This window comes from Amblyomma maculatum, chromosome 8, assembly GCF_055883805.1.
Source record: "Amblyomma maculatum isolate TAMU_Amacu chromosome 8, ASM5588380v1, whole genome shotgun sequence".
Taxonomy (NCBI): domain Eukaryota; kingdom Metazoa; phylum Arthropoda; class Arachnida; order Ixodida; family Ixodidae; genus Amblyomma; species Amblyomma maculatum.
The window spans coordinates 119,326,457-119,352,349 of NC_139351.1; the positions used below are offsets into that span (position 1 = coordinate 119,326,457).

At 46.9% G+C, this 25,893-nt stretch overlaps 7 non-coding genes across 7 annotated transcripts; 3 read left to right on the forward strand and 4 right to left on the reverse strand.

Annotated features, from left to right (window-relative positions):
- Positions 1-5,691: 5,691 nt before the first annotated feature.
- TRNAT-CGU (transfer RNA threonine (anticodon CGU)) lies at positions 5,692-5,764 on the reverse strand. The gene has a single exon. It is a non-coding gene; the product is annotated as a tRNA-Thr (tRNA).
- Positions 5,765-6,192: 428 nt separating this feature from the next.
- Positions 6,193-6,265, reverse strand: TRNAT-CGU (transfer RNA threonine (anticodon CGU)). The gene has a single exon. It is a non-coding gene; the product is annotated as a tRNA-Thr (tRNA).
- Positions 6,266-6,711: 446 nt separating this feature from the next.
- TRNAT-CGU (transfer RNA threonine (anticodon CGU)) lies at positions 6,712-6,784 on the reverse strand. The gene has a single exon. It is a non-coding gene; the product is annotated as a tRNA-Thr (tRNA).
- Positions 6,785-7,212: 428 nt separating this feature from the next.
- Positions 7,213-7,285, reverse strand: TRNAT-CGU (transfer RNA threonine (anticodon CGU)). The gene has a single exon. It is a non-coding gene; the product is annotated as a tRNA-Thr (tRNA).
- Positions 7,286-8,117: 832 nt separating this feature from the next.
- TRNAT-CGU (transfer RNA threonine (anticodon CGU)) lies at positions 8,118-8,190 on the forward strand. Its single transcript has one exon. It is a non-coding gene; the product is annotated as a tRNA-Thr (tRNA).
- Positions 8,191-8,617: 427 nt separating this feature from the next.
- On the forward strand, positions 8,618-8,690 carry TRNAT-CGU (transfer RNA threonine (anticodon CGU)). Its single transcript has one exon. It is a non-coding gene; the product is annotated as a tRNA-Thr (tRNA).
- Positions 8,691-9,136: 446 nt separating this feature from the next.
- TRNAT-CGU (transfer RNA threonine (anticodon CGU)) lies at positions 9,137-9,209 on the forward strand. Its single transcript has one exon. It is a non-coding gene; the product is annotated as a tRNA-Thr (tRNA).
- The last annotated feature ends 16,684 nt before the right edge of the window (positions 9,210-25,893 follow it).

The following is a 25,893-nucleotide window of genomic DNA, read 5'->3' on the forward strand; positions in this document are numbered from 1 at the left end:
CTGTGCAATTTGTGGGATCTCGCTTCTTTAGACAACTAACTTGGCTTGTGGGTATAGGCCGTCTAATGCTCTGCAACTTCAGATGTCCCAACTGACGCGCTGCGATCTTTTCTTTCTTTTCCCGCCTCGAAACCTCTTACGTACCACTTAAAAGATAACCTCGTCCTTCCTAACGCGACATGCTTTGCTCCAAATTTATCGTTGCCTGCCAGTGGCTAGGAATCGCGTGTCAGTGTGAGGCTTATACGGTTCCGCGCCTAATCGGCCCATTTTGTTAAGACCGCTTTCCCGAGGCGTGTGAGAAAGGGGACATTGGCGGCGTGTCGCGGGCGGAGGAAGATTTTTACTGCTCTTTAAAGCCTATCCAGAAAGTTAAAGTCGGTCTTCTTCTGACTACCGCTCTTGTAGTACATCTATTTCTTTTACCCTTTTGCAGTGCTGCCTTTTCGTTGGCGCACTTAACAATTGACGTGGAAGGCTGCCATTCTTTAAGGCAGTACAAAGTCTTAAAGCTTTAAAATTTTGGTCACTTACTTCTCTAAGATCACTGCATTTTTTTACGTGCTTTGACAGATTACTCTGTTTCTTTTGACAGGAGTCGCTCACAGAACGCTTCTCTATATCGAGGGTAAGCCACGACTTTATGCGATAATCTCAGAAAAGCACCCTTTGTTTTTCCGTCGTTGCTATGTGGTGAAACTTCTGATCGGCAGACAGGGTCATGACGTCACAGGTGCATTACCTTGCGCCGGAATTTCAACGCTCCATAACCGTTACATGAGACGAGGTGTCTCGGGTGAAACGAACGGGAATAAAGCATGATATGCAACTCGAATTAAAAGTCGCCACGTGACTTAAACTATCTATATTAATAAAAAAATTTATTCCTTTTAAAAAAATAAAAACGTGTGTGGATGAACGGGCTTGTTGGTCATTGATCGCGATAAAACAGCGCTGCTAAGACACGGACGAGGAAGGAAACACGGCTCAAGGAAACATGCCTCCGTTCTGAGACTGCGGTCCCAGTATTGAGAGCTCGTCTTCGTTCAATTCGTTAGTGCCGAAGCATTCCAGATAACCGAATATCGCTATCACTTCATACCCTTAAGGCACAGATAAAGTGCTGTTTCTAGATCATTCATTCATTTAAAGCTGTCTTTTCTTGTGTACATGTTCTTACAAGGCGCCCGTGTGCTGTGCGATGTAAGGGATGGTTAAAGAAGCCCAGGTGGTCGAAATTTCCGGAGCCTTCCACTACGCCGTCTCTCGTACCCTAACTTACTTTGGGACGTTAAGCCCCACGAACCAAACCAAAGCAAACCAAGTTCTTGCTTACCAGGTTTTCAGGGGAACCCTACGCCAATTTTTAAAGATAGCCTTCTCAGGGCGTAAAGACGGCTTTTGCAGCGCAGTAATATCTGTTTATGAATTCCCGAAGAGGCAGAAATGTATTTAGAAAGATGTTTTTTCAACCATAATAGTTAGACACCTGGTTCCAATCAGAGATTTGCATCCTGTCGTTAGTTATAACCATATTAGTTTTCAGAAGTTAGAAACCGCGATTAACCTTGAGCTACGGCTCAATTTTCGCCAGCGCGCACAAAAGTTCGCGCTTATTATTTTGTTATTACATGATTCCATTATTGCATTATCCGCTGGCATTGTTATAGCACGTTTTTTTATTTTCTCTTTCTATACGTGGGTTTGAAGCTACCTAGGCTGTTTCTTACTCGCTAGTGTGCTTACTCCATACTGGGGTTATGAGGTTTCACACGGCGAAATCGATTTGAGAGAGCTTGTTAGATACATGTGACGCAGTTTCAAATGCGTTTTATATATAAAGATATATATATATATATATATATATATATATATATATATATATATATATATATATATATATATATATATATATACTGATCTGGTGTACAGTACCGTTGTTAGCTCGAGAGGTTTGCATTCTTATATGATTGCGTGCTTATCTCGCTAGATTCGTTACTTCGGTACCCCGCGGAAGCTGTGGAAAAATTTCCCGCCCTTTTTAATTCCTAAATTTTTGCAATAGGATCGACGTAAGGCGGAATCCGCGCATGCCAGCTTGGTTTATTGAACTTCATTGGCTTCGCAGCAGAATTATCCCTGTATGATTTGCAAAGTACTCGATGGTCTTTGTTGGGCAAGTTTACGCAAGGTCACACATACAGGTGTAGCTCGCTTTGTCCTGTTGTCCTTATGTGAGTAATCTTCACCTGTTATAAATCTGTACGAGGGATCCAATAGTTTTCTGTGCGCGGCAGGCTAGTCCTTCTGTCGCGAACCGATACATACGGTGTGTACTCTTTCTTTATTACGTCTATGCATGCCAGCCGCTGAAAAGTTAGGGGCTGGCTCTGATCTTTTACGACGTGGCATATTCGGGAACCCATTTGCGGCGAAAAGAAAAAAAAAAAAAAAAAAAAAACAAGCGAGCTTTCTTCTTTTCGTCATCCTGTTTCTCCACCCTCCGGTTGTGCCAACCGCATTTCTTTTTTCCCCGAATTGACGCTGCCGTGTGCGCGTGCGTATGTCTGTCTCCGCCGTTTTGTTCCACCGTCGATCATCGTCGCCAACGCCAACCGCCCAGCTCCATCACCACCGTCTCTTTCTCTCTCTCTCTCTGGCCGCGCGGTTCTCTCTCTCTTTCATATTACTCTCCTCTCGCTATCTCTCCCTCTTTCTCCTATCCTCTCCCTTGCCCTGGGGGGCCATTTGTAAACTGTAAATGCGAGAAGCATGTTTCCGAGCGTGCGTCCAGCATCCCGGACTGATGTTCGATGCGCCCTCCGGCGTTGCCCATCATCGAGGCTTGTACTCTGCCTCTTCTCGTCCCAGCACGGAAATGGTCGCCAAACGAGCTCGCCGCTTTCCCTGCTGCAGTTGAAAGACCGAGGGGCGTATGTAGCTACTCAGGGTGTAGCGTTCAACCGGAAGAGGCTTAATACACTAGCAGAGTTTGTTTATTCATTTCTTTTTTCTTTTTTTCTTTTTTTTTTCCCCAGTTGAGGAAAAATGGCGCTCCGTTAGGCCAACGCTTGTCCTAAAGCGCTGGGCGCTGACCTGGGGCGCCTTGGACGAACTGCAAGTTTCGAAAACGGTTTCTTTTTTTTTTTTTTTTTTTTTTTTTTTACATCTGTCTGACTTATCACTGATATTTTCTTGGCGGTGAGGGGGAAGATTAGGGCCCCGAACTTTAATTGGATTTAACTGAAAGTTTGAATCCAGCTGAAAAATTGCAACTTGTCATTTTTTTATTTCTTTTTTTTTTTGTGTGTGTGTGCAGTGCGCTGATAGAGTGTGCCGCCACTTCGACAGTGCCTCTTCCTAGCCTTCTGGCTCTTGGTTTCACATACCAGACGACGAGAAAACGTATCCTAATTGGGAAGGTAATTTGCGAACTTGGAACGAAAATCGCGCAGAGGACGGACGAGGACTTCCTGTCCACCCTGTGTTCCGTCCTCTGCGCAATTTTCGTTCCAAGTTCGCAAGTTAACTTCGCAAAGTCCTCGTCCGTCCTATCCACATCTTCCTGTGTTCCGTCCTTTGCACGGTTTTCTTTTCAAGTTCATGCATCACTAGCCCCCTCACTGTATACACCTTGAAGATATAATGTGGTGAAACATTGTATCCTCACGATCAAGCTCTGAACCTCGAGGATGTGCGCCGTCTAGCGCCCAGAAATCGAAAAAAAAAAAAAAAAAGAGCTCGTGTACCGATATATTGGTCAGCAGCAAGGAAGTACTCCAAGTGGTTGGAGTCACATATAATTAACCTTCTACTACGGCGTGCGGCACGCCGACAGTGTTCCTGTCGTTCATGAAAAAATTGATAACAATAAACAGTTTCCCGTTGGGCACCGGGGAAGTTCCATATTCTTGGCATTTCTTGCTTTCAGCTTTTCTGCACCAGTAATCGCATAGAATTTTCTCTTTTTCCAGTTCTTTCTTTTTTTTTTTTTTTTTTTTTTGCAGTCTTTCTGCCTTTTAAAATTTCGTCGTTAGTGCCGTGTCTTCGCTGCCTTTCCTGTACCGCGTGTTTGTGAATCGCCGCGATGCGCAGTCTTGCTGTTTTCCCCACCAAACATTCGCTCAGATTGGTCCGCGTATATAGAGTGGGCCGGGGCTTCTCGCTTCGCGCCCATTCGTGAGAGGCGTTAAATAAAGGTGACGGAGTGGCGTGCGGTGCTCTCCACGTGGACATAAAGCGCCCGCGCGGACGCCAATGCACGAACCATTTCCGTTGCGTACACAAATCTTCGTTTTTGTTTTTGTTTTTCTTTGAAAAGTCTGTTCCTAGAATGCCGCTGCTCCGTGTTCTCTTGACGCGCTCGCCTTAGCGCATGCGCAGGTGTTCTGCGCCGGGCCGGTGAATTGAGGAGCGGGATCACTCCAGTGTGCCCCCCATCCGCTGTCCAATGTATGCAAAACACAGACTCCGAGTCGGCTCTGCTTGCGTTCTTCCAAGCACGCCCTATACCCATCTTCTTGAGCCTCTCCCAGGTCCTCGCTTGCGCATGCCGTCTACGCTCGGTTCTCGAGCCGGGGCCCTGAAAGTTTCACCACTCGCTGTATAAGCAGAACCGACGCCCGTGCCTTCGAGTAGACGTCGGCTTTCGGTCTCACTTCTTTGCCCTTTCTCTCTCTGTCTGTCTAAATCTCCTTCTGCAGGCCTATAGTTCGGTGCAGTGTCGCTGCATTCAAGTACTGTCGTCTGCGGTATTAGAAGGAACAGAGTGCGCCTAAAACCATAACAAGATTTTACTGACGTCTCGACTGGGGACCAGTCTTCATCAGAGCGACATATTACAGATCCAGAAGAGCATTTATAGGGGTTGGAGGCATCTCCAACCCCTATAAATAGTGATCTGGATCTGTAATATGCCTCTCTTATGAAAAGTGATCCCCAGTCCAAATAATAATAATAATTGGTTCCCAGGAAAGGACAGGCACAGTATATGTCACACTCGTTTCTGTGGACACCTGATCCGCGCCGTAAGGGATGGGAGGAAGGTGGGAGTTAAAGTGGAAAGAGAGAAAGGGGGACCGTAGTAGAAGGCTAGGGAGTAATTTCGACCACCTGGGGATCTTTAACGTGCGCTGAAATCCCACAGCACGCGGACGCCTCTTCGTTTCGCCTCCATCGACGGAGCAGCCGAGGTCGGATTCGAGCCCGGGTACTCGGGCACAGCAGTCGGGCGTCTTACCACTGCACCACCCCGGCGGGGCAGTCAAAACGGCAGTAAAACTTTAATTATGTTTTTAAGCGTGTGTCAGTCTACGTTATAAGCATGCAGTCAAAACACACAGTCAAGAGTCAACAGTCCTAGCTAGAAGAAGGGCACGAGAGTCTTCAACTGCTTCGTCTCTCGGGCGGTACCTCAAACCCCCAGGTGGCAATATATATATATATATATATATAATATATATATATATATATATATATATATATATATATATATATATCAAGGGGAAGTGAGGGTGCTCGTTATAATACATGAAGGAAAGAAGCCAACAGTCGGCGAGGCCAAGGAAAGTTGGGGATGGTACTTTTATGTCTTTTTTTTTTTTTAGTGTTTACTTGGATAAGCACAGAAATTAGTAATGTAGTCTGTTTATGAGAAAGATAATTAGACACAAAGTAGAAGAAAAAACAACGTGCCGATGGTGGGATCCGAACCCACGACCTCCGAATAACGCGTCCGGTGCTCTACCAACTGAGCTACATCGGCCGCTGTCCCCCCTGATACTTTCTTGGGTATTTATGTTGTCTGTATACGAACCTTGAGAGTGTTCACCAGCGCCACCCTCAGCCATAGCGGCGGACGTGGGACGTCCTTTGTTACCACCAGCGTCACGTAGAACGTGATCAAGAGCGAGGGCGAAAGCTGTGCTAGAACCCTCTTACGCTACCTATGGCTTCAAGACTGCCAGAACCGAGACCCCCGTAAGCTACAAGCAGATAAATCAAGGGGAAGTGAGGGTGCTCGTTATAATACATGAAGGAAAGAAGCCAACAGTCGGCGAGGCCAAGGAAAGCGTTGGGGATGGTACTTTTATGTCTTTTTTTTTTAATGTTTACTTGGATAAGCACAGAAATTAGTAATGTAGTCTGTTTATGGGAAAGATAATTAGACACAAAGTAGAAGAAAAAACAACGTGCCGATGGTGGGATCCGAACCCACGACCTCCGAATAACGCGTCCGGTGCTCTACCAACTGAGCTACATCGGCCGCTGTCCCCCCTGCTACTTTCTTGGGTATTTATGTTGTCTGTGTACGAACCTTGAGAGTGTTCACCAGCGCCACCCTCAGCCATAGCGGCGGACGTGGGACGTCCTTTGTTACCACCAGCGTCACGTAGAACGTGATCAAGAGCGAGGGCGAAAGCTGTGCTAGAACCCTCTTACGCTACCTATGGCTTCAAGACTGCCAGAACCGAGACCCCCGTAAGCTACAAGCAGATAAATCAAGGGGAAGTGAGGGTGCTCGTTATAATACATGAAGGAAAGAAGCCAACAGTCGGCGAGGCCAAGGAAAGCGTTGGGGATGGTACTTTTATGTCTTTTTTTTTTTAATGTTTACTTGGATAAGCACAGAAATTAGTAATGTAGTCTGTTTATGGGAAAGATAATTAGACACAAAGTAGAAGAAAAAACAAAGTAGAAGAAAAAACAACGTGCCGATGGTGGGATCCGAACCCACGACCTCCGAATAACGCGTCCGGTGCTCTACCAACTGAGCTACATCGGCCGCTGTCGCCCCTGCTACTTTCTTGGGTATTTATGTTGTCTGTATACGAACCTTGAGAGTGTTCACCAGCGCCACCCTCAGCCATAGCGGCGGACGTGGGACGTCCTTTGTTACCACCAGCGTCACGTAGAACGTGATCAAGAGCGAGGGCGAAAGCTGTGCTAGAACCCTCTTACGCTACCTATGGCTTCAAGACTGCCAGAACCGAGACCCCCGTAAGCTACAAGCAGATAAATCAAGGGGAAGTGAGGGTGCTCGTTATAATACATGAAGGAAAGAAGCCAACAGTCGGCGAGGCCAAGGAAAGCGTTGGGGATGGTACTTTTATGTCTTTTTTTTTTAATGTTTACTTGGATAAGCACAGAAATTAGTAATGTAGTCTGTTTATGGGAAAGATAATTAGACACAAAGTAGAAGAAAAAACAACGTGCCGATGGTGGGATCCGAACCCACGACCTCCGAATAACGCGTCCGGTGCTCTACCAACTGAGCTACATCGGCCGCTGTCCCCCCTGCTACTTTCTTGGGTATTTATGTTGTCTGTATACGAACCTTGAGAGTGTTCACCAGCGCCACCCTCAGCCATAGCGGCGGACGTGGGACGTCCTTTGTTACCACCAGCGTCACGTAGAACGTGATCAAGAGCGAGGGCGAAAGCTGTGCTAGAACCCTCTTACGCTACCTATGGCTTCAAGACTGCCAGAACCGAGACCCCCGTAAGCTACAAGCAGATAAATCAAGGGGAAGTGAGGGTGCTCGTTATAATACATGAAGGAAAGAAGCCAACAGTCGGCGAGGCCAAGGAAAGCGTTGGGGATGGCACTTTTATGTCTTTTTTTTTTTAATGTTTACTTGGATACTCCTGGTAATTCGGAGGTCGTGGGTTCGGATCCCACCATCGGCACGTTGTTTTTTCTTCTACTTTGTGTCTAATTATCTTTCCCATAAACAGACTACATTACTAATTTCTGTGCTTATCCAAGTAAACATTAAAAAAAAAAAGACATAAAAGTACCATCCCCAACGCTTTCCTTGGCCTCGCCGACTGTTGGCTTCTTTCCTTCATGTATTATAACGAGCACCCTCACTTCCCCTTGATTTATCTGCTTGTAGCTTACGGGGGTCTCGGTTCTGGCAGTCTTGAAGCCATAGGTAGCGTAAGAGGGTTCTAGCACAGCTTTCGCCCTCGCTCTTGATCACGTTCTACGTGACGCTGGTGGTAACAAAGGACGTCCCACGTCCGCCGCTATGGCTGAGGGTGGCGCTGGTGAACACTCTCAAGGTTCGTATACAGACAACATAAATACCCAAGAAAGTAGCAGGGGGGACAGCGGCCGATGTAGCTCAGTTGGTAGAGCACCGGACGCGTTATTCGGAGGTCGTGGGTTCGGATCCCACCATCGGCACGTTGTTTTTTCTTCTACTTTGTGTCTAATTATCTTTCCCATAAACAGACTACATTACTAATTTCTGTGCTTATCCAAGTAAACATTAAAAAAAAAAGACATAAAAGTACCATCCCCAACGCTTTCCTTGGCCTCGCCGACTGTAGCTTCTTTCCTTCATGTATTATAACGAGCACCCTCACTTCCCCTTGATTTATCTGCTTGTAGCTTACGGGGGTCTCGGTTCTGGCAGTCTTGAAGCCATAGGTAGCGTAAGAGGGTTCTAGCACAGCTTTCGCCCTCGCTCTTGATCACGTTCTACGTGACGCTGGTGGTAACAAAGGACGTCCCACGTCCGCCGCTATGGCTGAGGGTGGCGCTGGTGAACACTCTCAAGGTTCGTATACAGACAACATAAATACCCAAGAAAGTAGCAGGGGCGACAGCGGCCGATGTAGCTCAGTTGGTAGAGCACCGGACGCGTTATTCGGAGGTCGTGGGTTCGGATCCCACCATCGGCACGTTGTTTTTTCTTCTACTTTGTTTTTTCTTCTACTTTGTGTCTAATTATCTTTCCCATAAACAGACTACATTACTAATTTCTGTGCTTATCCAAGTAAACATTAAAAAAAAAAAGACATAAAAGTACCATCCCCAACGCTTTCCTTGGCCTCGCCGACTGTTGGCTTCTTTCCTTCATGTATTATAACGAGCACCCTCACTTCCCGTTGATTTATCTGCTTGTAGCTTACGGGGGTCTCGGTTCTGGCAGTCTTGAAGCCATAGGTAGCGTAAGAGGGTTCTAGCACAGCTTTCGCCCTCGCTCTTGATCACGTTCTACGTGACGCTGGTGGTAACAAAGGACGTCCCACGTCCGCCGCTATGGCTGAAAGTGGCGCTGGTGAACACTCTCAAGGTTCGTATACAGACAACATAAATACCCAAGAAAGTAGCAGGGGGGACAGCGGCCGATGTAGCTCAGTTGGTAGAGCACCGGACGCGTTATTCGGAGGTCGTGGGTTCGGATCCCACCATCGGCACGTTGTTTTTTCTTCTACTTTGTGTCTAATTATCTTTCCCATAAACAGACTACATTACTAATTTCTGTGCTTATCCAAGTAAACATTAAAAAAAAAAAGACATAAAAGTACCATCCCCAACGCTTTCCTTGGCCTCGCCGACTGTTGGCTTCTTTCCTTTATATATATATATATATATATATATATATATATATATATATATATATATATATATATATATATATATGTGTGTGTGTGTGTGTGTGTGTGTGTGTGTGTGTGTGTGTGTGTGTGTGTGTGTGTGTGTGTGTGTGTGTGTGTGTGTGTGTGTGTGTGTGTGTGTGTGTGTGTGTGTGTGTGTGTGTGTGTGTGTGTGTGTGTGTGTGTACATTGAAGCTTGTTCTGCCTTCTAGCGGTTGATTGCGATTTCGGTTTAAACGAGACAAACTGATCTGACAGTCACGCGCCTAGTTTAACCGGATGGAAATAAGCCCGTTGTAGCGAGTTGATTTTGATGGCATGTCTGTTCAGAAGGCGTGTATATTTGTAAGCTTTGCGTGATTTGACTGGCTGTGAGCGGCTGTAAACAAAAAGAAAAGAAAATGTAATTTTATATTTTTTAAACAAACTCGGGTCGGAAATTTGACAACGCCGACGAGAATTTCGGTTGCCGTTATACTGGTGCGCTGGCACACCACACGTGCCTTATCATAATATTTCCTCCCTACTTTTCAAGCGTAAATATGAAGAAAACCAGCTGTCGGTGAAGTCAAGGGGAGCCTTGGAAGATGTGGTGTATTTATTTCTTTAGTTTGTATATATTGTATGCCACAGGGAGCATAAAACCTAGGGCTCTCGTTCGTTCATCTGCATCTTTCACTGTCGAGTCTTCGGCATCAAAATTCAATTTCGTCTTCCGCGTTGTCATTCTGAAGCCTTTTCCCGCTTTCCGGCTTGGGAAGTCCCATTTAATCGCTTTTTTTTTTTTTTTTTTTAATCCTTGATCGTTTCATTTTTCACGCGGTGAAGAAGCATCGAATGCATGCTAGACTCATTTAAGCTGTTTCGCTACCTGAATACGGGCACTTTCGATGACTGGCGATATCCGTTTTCTTTTCTGTTTTTATTTTGTTGCTTTGTTCTCCCTTTGTCTTTTTAACGCGGTACTGCTAAACGCCCCGGTCTCCACAAAGTCCAGCTCTGTGGGCGTTGTCCGTTTATATATATATATATATATAAAGAGAGAGAGAGAGAGAGTAGTTGGCAGGTGACAAGGTCGGGAACTGATCGGTCAGGGGCTTGTATAACATCTACCACGTGACATTGAGTTGGCAGAAGCTACCAACTCGGAAAGCTCCTTTGCGATGGGAGGGTAAGGTTTGATCCCGTGACACAAGCCCGTTTTTAGGACTTTTATCTATGTCAGGTGGTCTACACATTTTGTATGCTAACCAGTCTATGAGAAGTAGTAAAGTTAAGCCGACGAGGATCCGCCATACGAAAGCCTCCTCTTACCGTCAAAGGTAGGGCTTAAGTGTCCCTTATAACTTTTCCCCGTTAGGTGGTCTTCCACATATTGGGGTAGCTTTGTATGCTAACCAGTCTATGAGAGGTTGTAAAGTTAAGTTAAGCCGACGAGGATCCGCCATACGAAAGCCTCTTCTTACCCTCAAAGTTGGGGCTTGAGTGTCCCTTATAACTTTTCCCCGTTTTTCTACGGCGTACGGGCGTCCCAACCCTGTCTGTGGGTTTCTGCGAATGCTAGCAGCGCTTCTGGAATAAATGAAGAAATAGAAGGAACCAAGCGTTAAATGATATTGAACGAAGAAGTTATCACTGAGCTTCATCGATTCTACAGCTTTCCACCATCATCAAATATATAGTGGCGACATTTTTGTATATTCATATATTACCTTTCAATGGCTATAATGGACGAACCGCAGTAACTGGACAGTACTTCTTCAATAGTGTATCATGGAAGCTTCGTCTTTATTGCGCTGCCAAGGCATTGTCCATTTGAAACCGGCGGGAGGCGACACTTTTTTTTTTAATTTCTAATGTAATATTTGTAATATCGTCTTCCAGTTTCTTTTGCTTGGAGTCAGACGTTTGATGTGTCTAAACCGCAGTCTCTAGAACACGTTAGTTACTCATTGCTAAACTACTTGTTTGTTTAAGCGGCGCATTCTATATATTTCGATTATCGGGAAGTTAGGGACTTTTTGTTTTAGTCATTTTGCGGATCTTGTTTTTCATGCGTTATTATACGATGTTTATTGTCCTCTTTCTGCATTCACCTAACTAGAAGTGCATGTGGCAGTTAACCCTCACACCTCCACTGATCGTGTAAAGAGCATTTGCAACTTTTCTTTAAAGAATTATTGTGAAGTGTTACACTTAAACAGTCTGAAGAGATAGTCTGTACACTGAGTTATTTGAACTCTCCGTGTGTATTCAGCATATCACAATGGGAGTTATTTTGAAATCGTATAGATTCTCTGAAATTGGTGTGCCTGGATATGATGACTTTGCCAGTGCGCGGAACAGCCAAAGGTCAGGCAGAGAAAAGTGCGTGCCATCCGAGTCCTGGCGTTTCCATGGACTTTTCCGTCCAGAAACTTCGATTAAATCTAAAGAACAAAAGAGGAAAAACACATAGTGCGACGTCTCGAGAAAGGCTGAGCCTTTCTTTGATATCGCTCGCAATGGAAATAAACCGCAAAAAAAAAAAAAAGAAAAAAGTGCACGGAAGAAAAATATACCGGGTAGGAGCGATATACCCTACTGGGCCAAGTGTTGATCTCGCTTTCTCCATTCAACCTTGGCGCTCAAAGATGCTCAAGCTCCCGGGAGAGATTTCCATCTTTGCGTCACACTTGAAAGGAAATATCTGCTCTGTATTTTAGAACTGGCTCACGGGAAAAAGAGTAAAGGGAGGGCTGCAGAAGGGGTCGAGAAACACCTGGTACAATATTTTGCTCCCAGGCACCATTTTAACATACGCCCCGGTCCAGCGTACACTCAAGGTCGCATCTGAAAGTGAGGTCTCTTTTTGCTCCCCGCATCCTGTAGTTGTTGCGCAGCGCGCCATTCTCCCGCCTGGTGGGGCACAGCTTGCATTTACTCTTTTTCTCGTTTTCAGCTGTTTGTAACGACACATTCTGTGTGAACGCGCCGATGATAAGAGCGTTATAAAGGAAAGGCGAATTCCCTTGAACTTGATAACGAAACGTCTACACGATGACGAGGGTGGCTCGCGATGTCGCAAGAATTTCGCTCGTGCCGGGACCGCTGCTCTGACTTTGTTGGTGGTAGATTGTATACTCTCAGCCTATGGTTGCGGGTTCGATGGCAGCAGCCATCGGATGGTCGAAAATGACCAGGTGCCTTTAGCTATAGATGTGTGGCGTAGCCCATAGTGTCACTGAAGATCCGTACCTAGGGAAACTTGGGAGGAAGGAGTTCTTTAACGATGTCAGTGTACGTTAAAGAAGCTCAGGTGGTCAAAATTTCCGGAGTCCTCCACTACGGCGTCTCTCATAGCCTGAGTCGCTTTGAGACGTTAAACCCCACAAAGCAAACCAAACCACAGAAATAAGAAGCAAAGAAAAAATATCAACTCAATCAAACCGCAAAATAACTAGTGAGTCTAATCAGTCATCGTTTAATCATTCACGCTGTTGCAGAGCGTGCAATAGTGCAATATTTTCACCTGAGCTTGTTGCACACTCCAGTTTATCCCCATATTCGGAGCAGAGGCGGTACCTATCATATATATATATATATATATATATATATATATATATATATATATATATATATATATATATATATATATATATATATATATATATATATATATATATTTGAAGAAGTGCCACTTTGCCGCCCGAAAACTCACAATTTTAGGCCACGTAGTTTCTAAGGACGGCATTCTTCCCGACCCCACCAAACTTCGCGCAGTTGCAGAGTTCCCGAAGCCAACCTCCCTGAAGCAGCTTCGGAGCTTTATCGGCCTCTGCTCCTACTTTCGACGTTTCATCTTGAACTTCGCCTCTATCATCGCTCCTCTGACCCAGCTCCTTGCCGGCAGCTCCGACCTTTCCGCCTGGACTCCAGCCTGCGATAAAGCCTTCGACACTTTACGCCGCCTTTTGGTTTCGCCGCCCATTCTACGCCACTTTGATCCGGCTGCGCCTACGGAGATCCACACTGATGCCAGCGGTATTGGGCTTGGTGCCGTCCTTACCCAACGTAAGCCTGGTTACAGCGAGTATGTTGTGGCATACGCCAGCCGAACATTGACAAAGGCAGAATCTAATTATTCAGTCACAGAAAGGGAATGTTTGGCCATTATTTGGGCTATCGGAAAATTTCGTCCTTATGTGTATGATCGACCGTTTTACGTTGTGACCGATCACCACGCTTTGTGCTGGCTTGCCTCTCTGAAAGACCCATCCGGTCGCCTTGCTCGCTGGGCTCTTCGTCTCCAGGAGTTTGACATTCATGTCATTTATCGATCAGGCCTAAAGCATACGGACGCGGATGCTCTTTCCCGCTCGCCATTGCCTAGAGATAATTCGTCTGACCACGTCTGTGCCTACGATTTGTCGACTCTTACAACTATCGACATGGCTACCGAGCAGCGGAATGACCCCTGGATCAATGCACTTTTGGATTTTCTCTCAAGTCCTACTCCCGGTCATTCATCCAAAGCGCTCGTCCGCCAAGCCCACCACTTCTCCATTCGTGACGGTCTTCTCTATCGCCGCAATTATTTGCTTGATGGACGGAAGTGGCTTCTAGTCATCCCGCGTCATCTCCGTGCCGACATTTGTGCTGCGTACCATGGTGACCCACAATGTGCTCACGGTGGCGTATTGAAAACCTACACGCGCCTACGTCTGCGATTTTACTGGCGTGGAATGTACCGCTTCGTAAGACATTTCGTGCGCGCTTGCGAATCTTGTCAACGCCGAAAAACTCCTCAGAAGTCCTCTGTTTCGTTGCAGCCGTTACCCTGCCCTGCTCGTCCGTTTGACCGCGTTGGCATAGATCTCTATGGCCCTCTTCCGACTACTCCTGCTGGAAACCGGTGGATTATTGTGGCAGTAGACCATCTGACTCGCTACACTGAAACATCACCGTTACCCTCTGCCTCTGCAAGAGACGTTGCTTTGTTCATTCTCAACAACTTGATTCTTCGCCACGGGACTCCGAAGGAACTGCTCAGTGACCGCGGACGCGTTTTCTTGTGCGACGCTCTCGAGGCCCTACTGAAAGAATGTCGCATCATTCATCGCACCGCTACTTCTTACCACCCTCAGACGAATGGCCTGACAGAACGCTTCAACCGTACTCTGAGTGACATGCTGGCCATGTACGTCAACGACGCTCATTCCAACTGGGACCACGTTCTTCCCTTCGTAACCTACGCGTACAACACTGCGATACAGACCACCACCGGATTTTCTCCCTTTTTTCTTCTTTACGGGCGCGAGCCAACCTGCACAATGGACGCGCTTTTTCCCTACCGCCCTGATGTTTCTGAATCGACGCCACTCTCGGACGCCGCCCAGTACGCAGAAGAATGCCGTCAGCTCGCTCGTTCGCTTACAAAGGAAAATCAGTGGCAACAAAAACACCATCGTGACACTGGTGAGGCGCCTTCATATGCGCCCAACTCCCTGGTGTGGCTCTGGGTTCCTGCCACAACCGCCGGCCTGTCAAAGAAGCTTCTTGCTCGGTATCACGGTCCATACCGAGTCCTTCAAAAAACATCTCCTGTGAACTACGTAGTTGAGCCGGTTACGCCATCTGCGGACTTGCGTCGCCGTGGACGCGAAATAGTTCATGTGGACCGAATCAAGCCCTACTACGATCCGTCTGTCCTTTCGGCACCATGAGTCGCCAGGATGGCTCCTTCTCTGCCCGGGGGGAAACTGTAGTGTGGTAATCTTCATCGATATAACCACTGACATGCGTCGCGTGCTGCCGCTCTCAAGGACGAAGAAGTTGTTCGCTGCCTTGCTCTTTCGCCACGCCTGACGCTTCGCTGCGAGTCTCCCCTGAGCGGCTGGAATCACCTGGGTTCACCGAATAAACACACCCCTACAATATATATATATATATATATATATGTATGTATGTATGTATGTATGTATGTATGTATGTATGTATGTATGTATGTATGTATGTATGTATGTATGTATGTGTGTGTGTGTGTGTGTGTGTGTGTGTGTGTGTGTGTGTGTGTGTGTGTGTGTGTGTGTGTGTGTGTGTGGTAGTTTTTGTCGCTGAATTTTGCAATCGATCGAGTATTGCGACAAACGCAAGATGCTGTTGCGTTTCTCGCCATCCATAATAGCACTTTCCAGTCGTTCTGCGTATATATTCACGAACGTCGTCGAAAGGCATCGCCAGGCCTAAAAATGAAGCCGATTCTGATGACACCTTGATTGCGAAAAACAAAAGGCAATACTGCGCACTTGCGCGCTCCTTCCTCGCCCCTCTGCCTTATTCATCAATGGGGGCCATTCTCGCGAAGAGCCCTTCGTTCTCGTCTCCGAAGTTCCCAGTTTGCGTTAGTCGGCAAAGACCACACGATCCCGGCTTCTAGTGCGGGGAAATTCACTGCCTCTTTAAGCTTCCGTCGTCGGCAGACATCATGGCTGTCCAGTATTGCTCATATAACCCTAGCGAAAAAGCCTTATGAGTCACAATAACGTCATACAGTTTTCTCGTACTAAACTCTTCTAAAACTCATATCATTTCATGCAAATATCATACAACGTATGAGAAATATATGAGATTTGTATGAGTTTTGTATGAGAAATCTGTATGAGATTATTGTGACTGATACGGTTCTTTCGGTAGGGAAATAAGCTATATTCATAAATCTCCAATGCAAAGAGGTCTTCTTTCGAGCCCTTTTAGAATTTCGCCCGCGCTGAAAGGTGGCCTAGTATTATGCCTAAAAGAAATTGCAATGGTCTCGTGTTTCAATGCATTTCATGACCGGAATGATCCGACGAGCTTCATTTTATACTTTCTATGATCATTTATTTTCCTTTGGTAACTGAGAGTGCGCGACACGCAGCATCACTCATGCCCGTCCACGTGGTGTCGTTAGCGTGCCATATGACTCGGCGGAGAAGGGCCTGGTATGGACATTGGCTCTCCCACCTTCTTCCGACCCGCCTAACTCCGATCCCTGGTCGTGAAATACGAGTTCCTCTCCTTCTCGACATCGTGTATGTTGTATCGCCGTGACTCCTTCGACGTCCTTAGCTGTCTCCCCATTTTCTCTTCCCGAATGTCCGAGCCGCTCCGGGGTGCAGCACCACCGTTGGCTCCACAATCGAGGGAAGGAGCACGAGTAGCGGGGGTTCCTTTTTGCTGCTCTTTCTCGTTTGCTGCCCGAAGACGATGGCTGAGAGATGCCATCCCTTTTCGCCATATCTCTCGGAGCCCCTGTGTGCCTGCCGCAGAGTTTTTGGGGTCACTCCGAGGCCTCTTTGATTCCGGCCTCCGAGACACTGTCCGGGGAAAATGCACTGCCCTGTCTTCTCTCCTGTCCGTTTCTTCCGGCGCGCATTTTTCTTGTCTCCTTCGAAGCCCTTTTCTGTCTCTTCTCTCTCTCTTTCTCCTCCCCCCCCCCTTCCCCTCCTCCCGTCTCGAATGGACATCTGCGCCGTCCGCGCGCGGCCACCACTACTACTACACTCTGTGCCCTGAGCAGTGTATAGATGTCACTGTCACTCGCTTCGCTTTTCGTCTTGCTTCATCTGCCTTATCCATCTCTGTATCTTTCTTTCCTTAGCGGATGAAATTGCGCTTCGTCTCGCTACTCGCATCTCTTTCTCTCTTTTCTTCCTGCGATGTTTGTACACACTTGTGCTTTGCGCGGTATGTGCGGCGGCCGTGTGCAGTTGGTGGCAGCGCCGACGTGTCTCTTTCGGCGCGGCTTCGCAGCCGTCGCCCGAAACTTTCCGTCTCTGATTCCTGCTGGTGCTCCCCGCCTCTCTCGCGCGCTCACTCCGGCATCTCCGCACAGTCTTTGACACGCCTTCGGTTCGCTTAGCAGCCATTCCCCCATCACCACCTCCGTAGTCCATCGCCCTTCTCGATACTTATTGCTCGTTTTACATTTGTTTTACCCGATTCTTCGCTGGGTTTGTTGCTTTCTACTTTTATCAAGGTTGCGTGTCCGTGTATCTTTTGTTTTTTCTCGGTTCCAATACTCTCCCTCGCCCTTTTTCAGCCCGAGTATCTCGGAGTTTCTCCACCACTTTGATTCTCCTCGACTCCGCTCGAAACAGAAGGGCGACGCCGTTCGTGAGACTCTCGGCTCGTGGGCGTAGTGGGGAAGACTTCTTCGTCACCGTACATTTGGACTGTTTCTTTGCTGCCTAGCGCGTCGATCTTGGACAGCGAGAAATCTTCGTCCTTGGCTGTTGCTTCCGGTTTCTTTGTCTTTCCTCTTCCTCGCAGTTCGTCCAATTTCATGTTCATGGTGGTCCTCCGTGCTGGCTTCGAATAAAACATGGGGGGAGGGGAGGGGGGAGGGGGGGGGGTTACGATTGTCCCACGGCACTGTCCAGCCGTGCGCAGAAGACTACGGTCAGTTGAAATACCGAAAACCAAAACGAATGACTCGGTTGTCTTCGGCCACTTACTGGCCGTGACGGTTCGGTACTGATCACGCGCTTTTGCAGCCGTTCACTCCTACCCCAACCGCGGCAGCCGCATTGCCTCATCTGGTCGAAGTAGTTCGTCAAGCCTGAAATGCTGGAATGCCTTGCCGTATTAGTGCAAGCTTCAATTCCCGCCGCTGCTTCAACACACCGGGGATACAGTTACGATTTCCCTTGCCTGGTGTTCGGCCTTTCAGGGTTGGAATAACTGGGAAATGTTGCCTCACCTTATGTAACGGGTATGTCGCGCGGTGCTGTTTCGTCAACGCTCTTCATTGTGCCGTTGAAAAAAAAAAAAAACAGTGTCATTTAAAAGCTGAAATTCTTTGTTGCTCGTTTCATAAGCTCCTTCGCCCTATTTGAAGGATCGAAATTGGCCGAAGCCGCCGCGCCTCGGTTTTGCTCGGAGGTCGCTTACGGAAGGACGTCCCTCAAAGCAGGATGAGCTCGAAAATCGCGCGCCTAAAGACGCGAGGGATTACACTATGTCGCGGCTTTATTCGGTGGCCTTAAACGGAACCGGCCGAGCGCGGTCTGTAGATTTTTTGCATCACCCCCGCGTCTTTACGGCTCTTCACACACAGCGGGGTAACGTGCCTGTTTTCATTCTTTTCGTTTCGTCAGAGACTCATTCTGTCGTTCCCTCAATTTTCCCTCTGTTTTCTTTCCTTTTTCATTTTTCTTTTCTTTCATCGTGCACGTGTTTACAGCCGCCTATACTGCCAGCGGCGCGCCCTGTTCCGTTTCCCGCTTTCTCGTGTTTGCATTTCGTGATTGGCCGAAGACGAGCGCTTTCAGTCCCCCCCCCCCCCCCCCCCCCCCCCCCACCTACAAATAAGGAGTCGAGCGTTTAGCCCTAGTTGGTTCTCTCCTCTGCCCTTTCACGCTGGAAAGCGATGTAGTTACGGAAAGAGCCCGTAAAACGGGACGTCATGCGACTCTCCAAGCAGCGTCGGGGGTCGCTTTCCACGCGGCTGGCGATAAAGCGCACGGGACGAAAAACAACGGGTGATGGAAACTTGTTTCCTCGACATATGAAGAGGAGGCGACAGAGGAGAGAGCGTAAAATTAAATGGGTGGCACAGCACTGCGATTCGCAGCGCAGCGCTCACGTCCTTTTTGACACTTCACTGGGATTAGGACTGTAGAGCGTGCTGCAGTTCACGGGCGCCTGGTAAAGCGAATCTATATATCAGTGCGGTAAATGGCGTAAACACACCGTCTGTTATCATTTTTTTAGCTTATTGTGTTATCGTCAGTTTTATTTCATTTGTTTTCGTTTCCCCTAGTACATTAGCTGGTTATCAATCGGTCACACGAAAACCTTAAAACACAAATGCAAGCTGCATATGGCGGGCACTGAAAGGACATGGAATGCCGATTAGTGAATAGCTTGAGTAGTGGGGGCCCCAATTCTTTTTAATTTGAAAGAATGCATGTTAGCAAAAAGCATAAAAGAAATTTCATCCAATGCTACGTAAAACGATTCAGACCGACTAATGCGAATGAAGGGAAATCACTGGCAAGAACTCCCAGCTTATAGCGGCAAATATCTGTATAAGGGCGAAATAAAAATGGGAGTCAAAATGGAGAAGGGGAAAGGGGAGTGTTTGGACTGTAATCCTCATAAAGGGAAGAGGAAATCCGCACCGAAGAGAAACATAAAACCACGACTTAGCTCTGAGTTTAACTTGTCAACGATTAGTAGAGTTGTATTTTATATGGTTTTTCCGGGTAAGCAACAACAGTGCATGAATATGTGATCGCCCTTTAGCATATTATCGCGAACTTTAGACAGCTTTGAATGCAATATGCAATGATCCCCAACTAAATGTAACCAAGGTTTTAAAAAAATACGGGGAGCCCTAGCCCAGTTAAATTAGTTAAGAGCTGTTCGGTGTCGCCTATGCTAAGCTGCTGTATTTTTTGTTCACCAAGATAACATATCGCCCTTCAGCATATTATAGCGAACTTTACAGCTTTCAATACAATATTCAAGGTTCTGCAGCTAAATTTAACAAAGGTTTGAAAAAATACGGGGAATTTTAAAATATCTTGAGAGAAAAAGGTTCAATTCAAAAGTTGTAGATCTACTCCAAAAACTACTTGCTACATTGTTTTTCATCAAGGTAAAACTACGTAAAGTGATATTTACCAGACGAAACCGATTCCTAGGGGAAAAAAAAAAAAGAAAACTTCCTCGTGACAGCGGCCCTACACTAAAAAATGTAAAACCGAGAGAAGAGCGCGGCCGTGCTAATGGGCACTTCTTTTTAAGAAAGGAAACCGAAGTAAAACCTTGTTCCAACTAATAGCAGTTCATCGGCTGACTTTCAGCATTTTGGTCATTTTGCTCTTTTTTTTTTTTTTCTTGTAGAAGCCGCAGTCTGAGATAGTTGCCATGTCCGCGTTTAGTAAAGAAGGATAGATGCGAATGCTTCTCGTGCGGGATTTTATGGCTGGGCGCACTGGAGGTTGTGAGGATTCAGCTTCGTGCCGTACGAAAATGAAAAATAAAGAAAGGGTGAAGAGAACATTATTTGCTTTAAAATGAGGTGAGAAATTTAAATCCATGCTTAGACGTCTTTTCACTTTTCCAAGACAGACTGACATTCGTCGCGGCAAGCTGTGGGCGTCTGAGACGCCCATAGCGACCAAAATGAAGTGGCTCCTTCCACCACCTTTTCGTCAACGTACACATTTAAGACTAGAATTTACTTGTGCACGTATCCGCCTTCTTCGCACATGCGCACTTCTTCCCATTAGCCGCTCCCGAGATCTACTGACCCAAAAGAACCAAGTTATAGGGCACACGCGCAGTTAATGCTAGTCACCGATGCAGACGACAGATGGCGACAGTTGTCAGGGACGCATTTTCCACCTCCATCTACGGTTTCGAGCCAGCTCTCTATGTCGCGACCAAATTTTCGCCCACTCACCAGACGGCGCTAAATTTAAGAAAAAATAAATAAAATCTAATTCAGTCATTGATGAATCTTTTTGGTGTCCAAGCTAATCGCGGACTTTTCACTTCATTAACCGGCTACGCTTTTGTGTGGAAAGCACGAACTCATGCAAGGAGCTGTTGGGCGTTCTAGCTTTGCTTTGCTTTGAATAAAGTATTCGAAACCAGGTGAATGCATTTGAGTACAGCCTTGGCGAACAGGAGGCACGCAGGAGTTTACCCTTTCAGGAAGTTATGAGGTGTTCTTTTTAACCTTCACGGATAAATAGCGCTTTTCAGACAAGGACGACACAAGAGTGGACAGCACGTGCGCTAACTTTCAACTCTGTTTTATTCGATGCATTATAAGTTTTTATACATTGTAGGAGCATAGACAAAACACATTACTATAACATGCTATCGCGAAGTACGTCACCACATATCGCACAACTTAACGCCTATTTTTCCGAGGACTCTATCTCCTTCGGCGAGAGTGATATCGATGGATCGCTTACACAATCTTCTTTCATTTCTGTTATTTTTTTGGCTTCTACAATCTCGCGTGTCAGTTGTTCTTTATTTCTGCTTATGATTTTGCAGTCTTTGAAAATGGGGTGGCAACCAGATAGCTGGCAATTTAAACAGCGCTTGGCAATATTACAGTTATCGTTCTCAGCATTTTAAAAGCCTGTAATGCATCGAATAAAACAGAGCTGAAAGTCAGCACACGTGCTGTCCACTCTTGTGTTGTCCTTGTCTGAAAAGCGCTGTTTTTCTGTGAAGATGAACCAACTCGCCCGAACATCCACCCTGCTCTTTTTAACCGTTTACAGGGTTTTTTTTTTTATTTGTTTTAATGACTCAGCACGTTCGTTGCCACGGAGATTTCGCCGGCAGTGGTAAGGTCACATTGAGCGCAACCAGATGATGTATTTCTTTCAGCCAGGCATTTGCTTGGCGTCAAACTAGCGCTTTCGACCTTTGGAACTGAAATATGCGAATGCGCGACAGAGGCCAAAGGAAATGAAGGTATATAGGCAAGCAAAAAAGTTATTTTCCGGGACTTCCTTTCTTCAAGGACGAATGTATTCTCTTGGCTCCGTATTTCTTCGTTCGCCGAAGGTCAGAAAGCATCAGATTTGAATTTCATTCATCACTGCGTATTCTGGACGGTCTTCCGGGTTTCCCCCTTTTCTTTTTTGATTGGTTATTTCTACTTTTATCCTGCCTTACTATCGAACCCCTGATTCAAAGCGAGGCGTCTGCGAAGAGAAGTAGAACGGCACAGTGGAATGAGTCAGTGTCTTCAGTGCATGGGTTCTGAAGGTTAAAGGTACATAGAGATGAAACAAATAAAAAACAAAATTCCGAAGCCAAGAGCCTGGCCGTATAGGACTCCTTATATGAACCAGGTAACGCGTATCGCACGACTGCTTTTTTCCGGGCTGCACGTGTGTTGTGAAAGAAAGAGAAATGGCTTAGTATTGGGGAGATGTGGCACGATGAAGATTGGGGAGCCAGCAAGGAGGGAGGCCAAGCAAGAGCGCGAAGTGTAAGGGTATGCGCGGGACGCGAAACGTCGAGAAGGAGGGGAGAAAAAAAAAAGAAAGACGTTTCGTGCGTAGCTCCTGTCGTTCCCGCAGCTCGCGTTCGATGCCTTCCTTGCGGAATGACGAGGAATGACGGCAATTTCCGGCCTTTGCCGTTATTTTCCCTATTCTCCCGTTTTGCCTCCTTACTTTCCTTCCCGGGCTTTTTCTTCTACTCTTCCTCCCTCCAATCCCGTGCTTCGTTTGGAAGGTTTGTTAGCTTTCTGTCTTTTCATTTTTCGTGTGCTGTTTCTTTGTGTTTCCCTTTTCGGGGGCAGGGAAAGAACCTGAGAGACGAGAAGGGAGATAGGAAGGCAGGGCTTCACAGAAGCGCAAGGGCTGATTATGACGCCCCCTTGCCCTCATTCCGTGGCTCCGCTCCAGTATACGACTGCCGGCCTAGGGAGAACGTGATATAAGCTGATCACCGCGTGCTTGCACGTCTTTCTCCCCATATTGCGACGTTTACTTTCCCTCTTTTCCGCATCATGTCATGCTAGCAGAGGCGCGCGCGTGCGTAAGCTTGTATTCGACGCTTGTTCGCGCCGCTGGGCCGCGGCGACTTCGTAAGCCGGGTTAAACCGTCCTCTGCCTGTCGTTGCCACAGCTACCTTCTTTTCCCTTCTTTCTTTTTCTTTTTTTCCCCCATTTCAGTTTTTTTTTTTACCTACTTTGATACCGGTCGTTGCGGCCAACTACTTTTTTTTCACGTTTTCTTCGCGTTTGTGTGTGTGTGTGTGTGTGTGTGTGTGTGTGTGTGTGTGTGTGTGTGTGTGTGTGTGTGTGTGTGTGTGTGTGTGTGTGTGTGTGTGTGTGTGTGCGTGTGTGTGTGTGTGTGTGTGCGTGCGTGCGCGTGTGAATGAGTGCGACAGTCCTTTCGATCTCTCTCTCTCTCTCTTTCTTTTTCGTGGATCAAATACTAGAGTCCAACGTCGAATTTGACGGATTATGTGATGTCCGTGGCTTTCTCGCTCGGAATCCACTTTATAAAAAGCTCTACTACTTCGGCAGCCAGGTATTCATTGTGAGCTTGAGATGTTGCCAGTGTTTTCGTTTGTCTCCTCTTTGGTTTCTTTGTTTATTTGCCTTGGTGACTCAGAGGACTGTTTTTTTTTTTTTTTCTGTTGAAAAAGATAACCTTTGTTCGATTCTTCTCGCGCTGACGGCGTTAGGCGCTATAAAAGACCCGCTGCTTTCCCCTGATTTCATATAGGAATGAGCTCTAATGGCGCTGTCTTAGTATATTTTATGAGATGGTGTCCCGTGTAAAAATTTGGGAGGGAAACCTTTTTTTTTTTTTTTGTGTGTGTGTGTGTGTGTGTGTGTGTGTGTGTGTGTGTGTGTGTGTGTGTGTGTGTGTGTGTGTGTGTGTGTGTGTGTGTGTGTGTGTGTGTGTGTGTGTGTGTGTGTGTGTGTGTGTGTGTGTGTTGACGTGGCTCACTGCGTCGACTTCAGCAGACAAGTAGCTTTTTATTTGATAAAAATGCTTTTAGACCTTAAATCATTCATAACTACAGCAAGACCGATTGCAGCGGTGTGATGACTATGGAATTAACGCGCGTTACAAAGGCAACTATTAAAACGACTTTCTTTTCTTCTAAACGTCAGAGCGAAGGGCAGCGAAACCATTAATCAGGTGTTATTTAAGGAAGATAGGTGCGTGGAACAAGGATGCACACAACCGAGAAAGAAAACAAAAGAAAAGAATGGTGTAAATAAAGCAGTGTTCGCTGAGAAAGAAAAAAAAAAAGAACGGGCGGAAAAGGGAGGGGAAGGGGGTCGGCAACGAACCTGAACATCCATGTCGTCAAGTGGCGTGGTTCAGTGTCCATTTACCTAATTGGTTTGTCTCAAAGATTCTGCCTCGTACTTTTTTTTTTCCCTTCCCTTTCTTCTCTTTTCGTTGTTTGTCTTGCTTGCAATCTTGTTTTCACTTTCGTTACAGTTTTTATATATAAATTCTATCGCGGCTTAAACGGAAGGGGAGAGAAGGGGGTGGAAAGTCATTTTTTTTCCCCCGCTCGGCGGGCGATGTCGCATGGATCTCCGTTCGCACTGTAACATCCGTCCGCGGTCATGACACTCGCACCATCGCGTATCAAAGTTCGTCCCGCGAAAACATGAGAAAAGGATTTTCTTTATTAGATCTCCCCCCCCCCCCCTCCTCCTCTCTCTCTCTATTCTCTCTACCACCACTCCTCTTGTTCCTCTCCTTCGTGACACCGAGACCGTCATGACAAATAGGTTCACGGCTGCAAAAGGAACTGATGGGGAGGGTGAGCAAGAGAGGTGAGCAGAACAATGAAGGATGGGAGACAAAAAGTGAAGGAGTGATCCGCTCAGTCAGTACCAACAAGCGTATAAGGTATAAAGCGCCCATGTTAAATTGTGTCCCGCGGATGCTCGTGCGGCTGCTTGCACTGCAACGGACGCGGCTGTCGGTTCTGGAGGGCAGCATCATCGCTTACCAGCGGGAAATGCGCTGCGCATGCGGATAGTGTGGTTATATATGAGCTGCGCAATAGTACAACGTTTGTCTATGTCATAACCCGTATGGCGTGGCCTATTTTTCTTTTTTCCTTTTGGAAATATAGTAATGGGGAGGCTGTGACCATTTTCCAACCCTGGAAGACAACTATTGCCCTCTTGCTACTGCATTTCGCTTCCCTCTGCAATCGAGCTTCACGGCTTCGCGCAGTCACGAACATCTATGGTCGGCTCCTGCGATCGGCCTTTCCTCGAGTGATTGCAGCTTCTTCCATGAATTTCGCACCCGGTGCAGCTTGCTCGTTCGACTCTCCGGGGCCCTTACACTCTCTTACACTCTCCAGCTTTCCCCATGAAAGACTAATTGTCAGCGACTACTTTCACTTCTTAATTTTACGCCAAGGCGTAGTGTTGCCTTAGTGTAATGCGTGCCCTTATCACAATATCTGGAGTACTGAGTATCTGTGGAGTACATTTTTACGTGAAGCCTCTAGGCGTCACGCACGTCCGGTGCAAATATACTTAGCGCACTCTCCGGTGTGAGCCGGACGCTGTGTTTACTATCTTGACTGTTAATAGCACACCCTGTGTTGCTAGTTTCACGATGCTGGCTGTTTCCAGACCATATCGCATCAGCCGGCGCTCCCTTGGGACCAGGCGTGAGACGACGAAAAAAAAAAATAATATCAGGAGTTGACTCGGTTATGCGCAGAGTGCGTGACAACCCTATTATAAGAGAGTATGGGTTAAAGGGAGGAGCGTGGTACGCCCCAAGGCAGGTTCGTCTCGCCCTGATTGGATTAATTACGTGCGCTGCCGGATGAACTTGGCGGCTGGGGCACTGGCGCTTCACCTGGTGCCCTCTTGCGCGTGCTTCGCTCGGAGGACATTCGCTCTCTGGCGACCTGTGATGTCAGCGGGGGGGCTGTTCCTGGCCCTACAGGGCTGGGATGGTAGGTCAACGTCGCTTGCGGCGGGGACTAGCCAGC